The sequence below is a fragment of the Thunnus albacares genome, chromosome 9 (assembly GCF_914725855.1).
Source record: "Thunnus albacares chromosome 9, fThuAlb1.1, whole genome shotgun sequence".
NCBI classification, from domain to species: Eukaryota; Metazoa; Chordata; class Actinopteri; order Scombriformes; family Scombridae; genus Thunnus; species Thunnus albacares.
In genome coordinates, this window is record NC_058114.1 from 4,563,427 (window position 1) to 4,571,609 (window position 8,183).

The following is an 8,183-nucleotide window of genomic DNA, read 5'->3' on the forward strand; positions in this document are numbered from 1 at the left end:
AGCAAAACAAAAAACGGTACAACACAAAGCAAACATTTGGGTTGCGTTATATGTATGTTTACCAAGTTGGAATGGATTGTGTTGATAAGAAAGGCCTTCGTTTGGTTGCTTAAAGGAATGCTTAATTAATTTCGACTCTGTTAGCCACTTGGAATGTGCTGAATCCTGTAAGAATTTTTTTTTTTTAAAACAAAATGTGAAACAGTAACAGGGAACATTTGGATACATGTCAGTGACTTATTCTGCTTCCCACTGTGATTTGAGTTCCTTTTACAAACTAATATATGGCCAAATTAAAAATGTAAAGTCCATCCAAACTGAGTAGGGTTAGAACTGACAAATATTTTCATTGTCAATTATTCTGTCTGATTATTTTAATGATTGAGTGATTTACTACAATCTGGGTCTTATTTTTGTCACACAGTTTTCCTTACCTTGCACTTTCAGTACTTTTCATACCTTTTTGCCTATTTTGTATAAAATTAGAAGGGAGAGGTGGGTTGACATGCCACAAAAGTTCCGATCTGGACTCGAACCGTGGACATTGCAATCACATGGTCAGCATTTTATACCATAAAGCCACCAGGACGCCTCCACATGTTCAGTTTTACCTCCAAATTCGGGCTAAAATCTTGCAACACTGATACGCAAAATATGACCCACACATTTTCAGAAGTACATTAAAATTGAAGCTAAAATTTAAAGTGAGTGCACCTAAAATGTCACTTATAATCTCACATCGCACAACTACAGCAAATACTGTACATAAAAATTGACCCTGGAAGTTCAATACAATGGATATGTACAACAGACAGTTTGGGTTATAATTTTACTGTTCACTTTTGTTTTCTCTTATAAATAAGTTTTGACTAACCCGGGGTGTTTGTTTGCAAGCTGTCTGACCATCTGACTCAGTGTTTGAATTACGGAGGAGTTGTGGGGTCTTAGCTCCCCCAAAGGAGTCCAGCGCTCCCCTGGAGGCGACAACGTTTCGAATTTGGGGGGTCTTGAAAAATGTATAAATAAGTAGGAGCTTTTCTAATGCTGCAATGAATGATATTAGAAATAAATCAAATCTATGTAAAATCTAAAGTCGTGTCAACAGTCATTTTAAATGTGTGTATGCTACTCGGTCGGTGGGCAACAATCCCGCAGTGTAATTCAAACACTGATCTGACTGCTCGTGTTTGTTGTCCATTGTTACCAATGACGCCACATTTTCACATGTCAGTAATTAACTTGGTGAGCACAATGTTACTGATAGAAATCATGCCCAAAACTACAAAAATAAGGCACAAGTTGTTACAAACTGGAACTGTCATTTATTTGCCCGGTCTATAAAACGACAACATGATGAAACATGTCCATCACTATTTAACTGAGGCAAATGCTGGTTTTGTCTAACAAATACTCCAAAGCCCAAAAATATTATACACACACACACACACACACACACACACACACACACACACACACATATTTTTTTTTTTACAATTTTATTTTCCCTTTTTTCAACAACATAGCAAACTACAATGGAAAAATAATAAATAAAATAAAAACAATAAAAATGAAAAGTAGAAACATAACATCAAAACACAGTATAGATAAAGTAATATTAATAATAAATGAATTATATATATATATATATATATACACACACACTTAAAAATGTACATAAACAGAAAAATAGATCAAAATGTAAATATATGTACACATACATTCATACAAACATCCATACCACAGTGTGATGATTCGATATAAAGCTGCGCTGTTGTCTCTGTAGATGGAGCACTCAGCCAATAAAGCATATTTCATACATTTGCCAGCCAATAACAGAACCGAAAATTGGGTAAGGCTAGCCCTCCTGATTGTTTTGTTCTTTGTATAAAATCTTTACAAATCCTGGTGGGTTTACTATTCCAAATAAATGCACAAATATATTTGTCCAGTGTATTAAAATACTTTTTTGGTATACCAGTGTGGATACACTGAAATAAATGTAAGAATTTAAAGTATTCTTTTTTACGACATTATTGCGTCCAAAAATGATAACGGTAGATTATCCCATGTCTGAAAATCTATCTTGGTGAGATCAAGAAGGGGGGTAAAATTTTCCTCAAATAACTTTTTATATAAATGTTTAACCTTGATGCCCAAATAGGTTGTAGAGCAAAAGGTCATCGGCATATAGCAACACTTTTTGTTCTTGGCTTGCCCATTGGATTCCCCTGACCTTCTTATCTGCTCGTAACTTAATATCTAATGGTTCAATAGAATCACAAACAGGAGAGGAGAGAGGGGACATCCCTGTCTGGTTCCACAGTGGAGTGGGACACAGGGGGACTGAGAAATATTTGTTATAACACGAGCCATAAACTGTATAGGAGTTTCATCAATGTTATAAATTTTCTACCTAGACCGAATTTATAGAGGGTGTAACACAAGTAATCCCACTCCAATCTGGTAGAAAGCTTTTTCAGCATCAAGCCATAAAGCAATCTCAGGCATTTGAGGTGGTGGAGTATGTATAATATTAAAAAGCCTGCATAAATTGATGAAGCCTTGCCTACCCTTCAAGAATCCTGTTTGATCTGAAGAAATCATGGAGGGCAAACATTGTTCTAGTCTAAGGGCCAGAGTTTCAGACAATATTTTAATATCCACATTTAAAAGGGATATTGGATGGCCATTTTAATTTCTTTTAAGGTAATTTGCTCTTCTAGTTGATCTGTACCATGTGGGTCTAAAGTTGGAACTGGCAATTTATCAAAAAAAAAATTCAAATAATTCAGGTTTGTTTAACGAGTCAGATTTATGAAAATTGGAATACAAATATTGAAAACTCTTGTTTATCTTGTTAGATTCCATGGTAATACATCCCAATTGGGTTTTGATTTCAGGGATTATATGGGTAGATTCTGATTTACGTAGCTAGTGGGCTTGAAAATCTTGGAAGCTTTTTCTCCATGCTCATACCATGATCGTCTAGACATAAACAGCATATGTTCAGATTGCTTAGTTGAGAGTAAATTAAATTATGTTTGTAAATTTAGCCTTTGTTTTTGGAGATCTGGAGAAGGAGCGGCTAAGTGTTCTTAATCCAACTTCATTATGTTAATTCTATCAATCGTTTGTTTTTGTTTATTAGTGAACAAACAGTATGAAATTATATGGCCCCATAGGAATGCCCTTAAACTTTCCCAAATAGTATTATGGTTACATCAGTAGTTATATTTGTTTTCAGAAAAATATCAAACTATTTTGAAATGTACTAGATAAAATCCTTCATCAGATAGTAAGAGAAGGTTAAGCCACCATGAGTAAACTGAATGTTGATTTGGGAAGCTGAGCTCTAAAACAAGAGGACTATGATTGGATATTACAATAGTATTATATGTGCATGCTTTGGCATTGAATAGTCGCTCTTTATCAACAAAGAAGTAGTCAATACGTTAACACGTTTCATGCACCCGAAAGAAAAATGAGTATTGTCTGGTTGAAAAGAAATTGCCAAGCATCATCTTTAGATATGACTGTAAAACCAAAGGGGACTTTGAGTGTGGTGTGTGTGGTCTAGTGCTGGATCCATAATAATATTTATATCTCCAGTCAAGTATTAATTTGTGAGTATCAATACCAGATAAAGAGTAAAGAAAATTTCTGAAAAAATTACTATTATCTCAATTATACATTTGCTAAAATTAAAGGGGTATTAAATAATGAGCCAATCACAATTACATCATGACCATTTGGGTAGGCTGTTACAGCAGAAACAATAAATGGAGTAGATTACTTAATAAGGATTGCAGTACCCTTAGCTTTACTATTGAATTTAGAATTTGCCCAACCCAATTTTTCTTAATTTTAGGGCGATCTATATTTTCTAGGTGCGTTATATTATACTATATATAATACCTTATTATATTTGATTTGGTGGTTAAGCCCCCTAACATTCCAGCTGATAAAGTTAATATGGCAACCATTAATTTCTGAAGTTGAGGGTGTAGGTATCACACATTTGAATTAACTGTGACCATATAGTAAACCTTAATACATTTAAACAAGACAAAATAAATAAAAAACATAAACACAAAAAGCAAAAACATAAACCCTACCCTCCCCATTATCCTCAATGTCATCCTCTGAAGAAAAAAACAGAAGATTCCCAAAGCTTCCTAGCTTCTCCTGAGATCACAAGAAACACTCCTGATCTCAACCATCGTCCCTTTAATAAGTAGGTTTTCTGAACTATAATGTGTATATTCAATAAGTGATTCAGTTCACTGATAAAGAGAATCAACACGAAGAAAAAACACTGCAAATTGACTTTATAATGACAGTCATAAAGTACAAGACAGCACCTGTCTTGATTACAGTAACAGCATGGGTGGAGTCAATTGTAATTCAAGACAGTTGTGCAATGGTAGGGTAAACATCACCAGCCCAGCCCGCCAAGAGAAAGAAGACAAGCACATCCCACCGAGACCTGCCCTTTAACCCCATGGCTTCAGTTTGTTATCATAGGAAATTCATCGCTTGCCATGTAGAGGCTATGGCCGAAAGGCTCCAGAGAGCTTAACAACTAGTTCCATAAGCACATAATCAATAACACAAAAGAACTGCCTTTTAGAATATGAATGAAATCCAAGGCACACATCAGTTATAAACATTAAAACTTCCCCCCACAGTTAAATCCAGTCGAATGGATCATTGTTTCATTGACCAAACAGCCTAACATACCCAGCCTATGTTGACAGCTTTATTACTGGAACAAAACTTATGAACTCAGAAAATAGTTGGTTAGGCATTAACAGAGTCAAACAAAAGTCTGTCGGGGGGATCAGTAACCTTAGTCAACTTATTATACAGGACATTTTAATCTTTTTTTCCCCCTTAAACTGGGGCTGGTCAGATCTTGGTCATGATGAAATCCTTTGCTGCCTGTGGGGTTTCGAACATCTTTACCTGCCCATTGAAGGAGACCTTGAGCTGGATATAGAAGACCATACTGGGTCCCCTCTTCTTTCCAAAGGAGTCCTTTCACCTCATTGAATGCTGCTCTGTGTCTACCTGAGTCCACACTGTAATCTGGGAAGATGAGGTTCTGCTTTCCTTGGAACTAAGAAGTCTTCTCCACCTGCCCTCAATGGCTATAGACCTGTTGCCCTAACCTCACACATCATGGAAGTCCTGGAGACACTGTTATTGGCCCATCTCAGAAATCAGGTGAGCGCCTCTCTAGACCAGCTGCAGTTTGCCTTCCACCCCAAGGTTGGAGTAGAAGACACCATGGTGTGGAAACAACCACCTCCTTTTAAATGTGGCCAAGACGAAGGAGACGATTGTGGATTTTAGGAGGACCAGGACTACACTAAACACTATTTCAATCCTGGGAGAAGAGGTGGAGGTGGTGGAGGGCTACAGATACCTGGCCATTCACCTTGCAACAGACTGGACTGGAAATATAACACTGAGGCTGTACTTCTTGAGGAGGCTTAGTTTCTTCAGTGTTTGCAGCAAGATTTTACATATCTTCTATGAGTCTGTTGTGATAAGTGTGATTATCTTTGCAGCCATCTGTTGGGGCGGCAGCATCAGAACCAGCGACTCTGAAAAACTGAACAAACTGATAAAGAAGGCAGGCTCTGAGCTGGGGACTGCTCTGGAGCCCCTAGAGTTGGCCTTGAAGAGAAGGACAACCTTCTGGTCAGACAACAGAGTTCAGTTGGAGGCTCCATCAGCTCTGCTGCAATAAGGACCATTACAGGAGTTCATTCCTGCCCACTGCAATAGCATCAACAATGACTCCTCCACTGAATGACAATGCACAATGGACATTTAACATTTAATTTGCACATTGATAGCAATATCATGCCTTAAAATTTAAAATTCTATTTTTATGCTATCTTTCTGCTTCTACTTATTTTTATTTAGTATAGTACTTTTGTATGTATATATATATATATATATTGGTAATTCACACACACATCTCATTGTGTGTTTTGTAAGATAGGTGTGATTTTTGTGTTCTTTGTCATTTATGTGATAGCTGCTGTAACACTGAAATTTCCCTTTGGGGATAGATAATGTACTCAGGTACTCCTACAGTATGATACTGTATGTAAGTTACATTGGCATCCCCTATTTTCAAGATCATCAGTTTTGACCTGTTATTTTTTATAATCACTGCTCAACTGTGCTAGCCAACAAGCGGAGATCCATAGATCCAAAGATTGTTCAGCCCTTTGATCGTGATCACACAGTTTGTCACTACATTCATCAAAGGCAATTTTTACTGGAGAGATGGCTTGTTTGATTTCTTCTCGTAGGCCGTTGCTCTCTTCTTGAATATCTTCTTTGACTATCTCTCAGAAAGCCTGTAGCATGTTTGCGTCTACAGTGGTCTTGCTAGTACCCTCCGAGTTACTAGCTTGCACAGTTTTACAAGGTTTGGGAGGCGTCCAAAAATCTTTCCAAACACTGAAATACTTTGTTGACTCTCATTTAAACAAATTATAACTCATTTATACATAAAAGTTGGGACCTTGTGGTTTACATGTCTACTCCACGACGCCAAATGTTATTTTTTTAACTATCAAAAAAACAAAGCAAAACAGAAAAAAATCAAGAAATTGTCACATTTGATAGGGTGGAAGTGGAACCAGTGAATGCTTGAAATTTTTGATACATAAATGACTTACACATCGTTAATCAATCAACTAATTGGTTTAGCATTTACTCTGCAGATGAAAAACACCACAACAGCCACAACAAAGATCCACTTAAAGCATACTGTAGACCGTCTATAGAGCATTGCGATGAACTTGAAAGTCGTCCAACTGACGAAACACTAAATAACAGTGCTGTCAACATGATCCATGGAGCGTAGCATGTAAAATGCCTGTTTTTTGTATGAAGTGATATGCAGGTCATAATGTGGTCAGTGAGTGCGGCGCGTAGCTATGGTATAGCTCACATATGAAGACAGTATATGTTGACAGCGAGAAAATTTGCTGCTCGAATCACTCGTGGAGGAAGGAAACAAATAAATCTGTCGAGATCTTTTCGTTCCCACAAACCTCAAATTATAAAGTGCATTGTGCCAGTGTTACTGAGGACCGTCACAGACTTTGTGCTTCCAATTAATGATTTATGGCCTGAAATGTGCTGCATTGTGGGAATGTAACACAGAGGAATGTTGACTGGAGCAGAGACACTATAAGGAAGGAGAGATTAATAATGAGAGAATATCAGATTCCTTGAGGCGGAGAAGACAGAGAGGGTGAAGACAAAGATGCAGACGCAAAATGAAGACAAGATCGCTGAGTAAGACAAATAGTGTCTTATATTGCAGTTCGCTGAGACTGCAACAGACGGTTTGAACATATGGTTTGGGAAATGAGACATGCAGGTTTGTGCCAGCAGTTATCTGAATTCATTTTATCTTTTTATTATACCCCTGTCTGTCACGAGGCACATTACAGCATACTCCTCTGCTATGGAAATTAAGTTCTGAAGCTTGAATCTTGAAATTTGGATGATCCCAATAGATGCTCATGGCAAGGTGAATGTCATGTTATGTCCTGATTAGTTGGCGTTTACCACATTTTATCTATCCTGTGCTGCATGATATCTAATCGAGCAAAAATGTCATAAACCTGAGAATGTCATCCATTTAGGGTGCTTATATATCATCTGAGGATCAGTTTAGAAGCTATCTTCAGGCAAAGAAACAATAATGGCACATCAAGCTGAACACTGTCACCTGTATGGTACGACAGAACAAACTGAATTCATACCAAGGGGGCACATATTCTCAAAAGTGTGATTTTGCTGAATGAGTTTTAACAGTAAGAAAGAAAAAAAGGGCGCTTTTGGTAATTCACACCCTGGATGGACGGGCAGACAATAAACAAGCCAAAGGTCAGAAGCTGAATATTTCAGACATGAAAAAATGCAGAAAGAGAGAAAAAAAAGAGTCAAGTAATAAGAAAACTAATCTTAGCTGGAGACGTTTTCTTGCTATTCCGGGGGTGTTTCCTTACTCTCTGCTTGTTTTTCATAATGCAGTCTCAACACTTTTTCTGCTTCTGTGGTGGAAATCACACAATGGCCGATACTGATTGCTTTATTTTCTCAGTGTGTACCCCCCTCTCGCGTTTGTTATTGCAGAACAGGAGGAT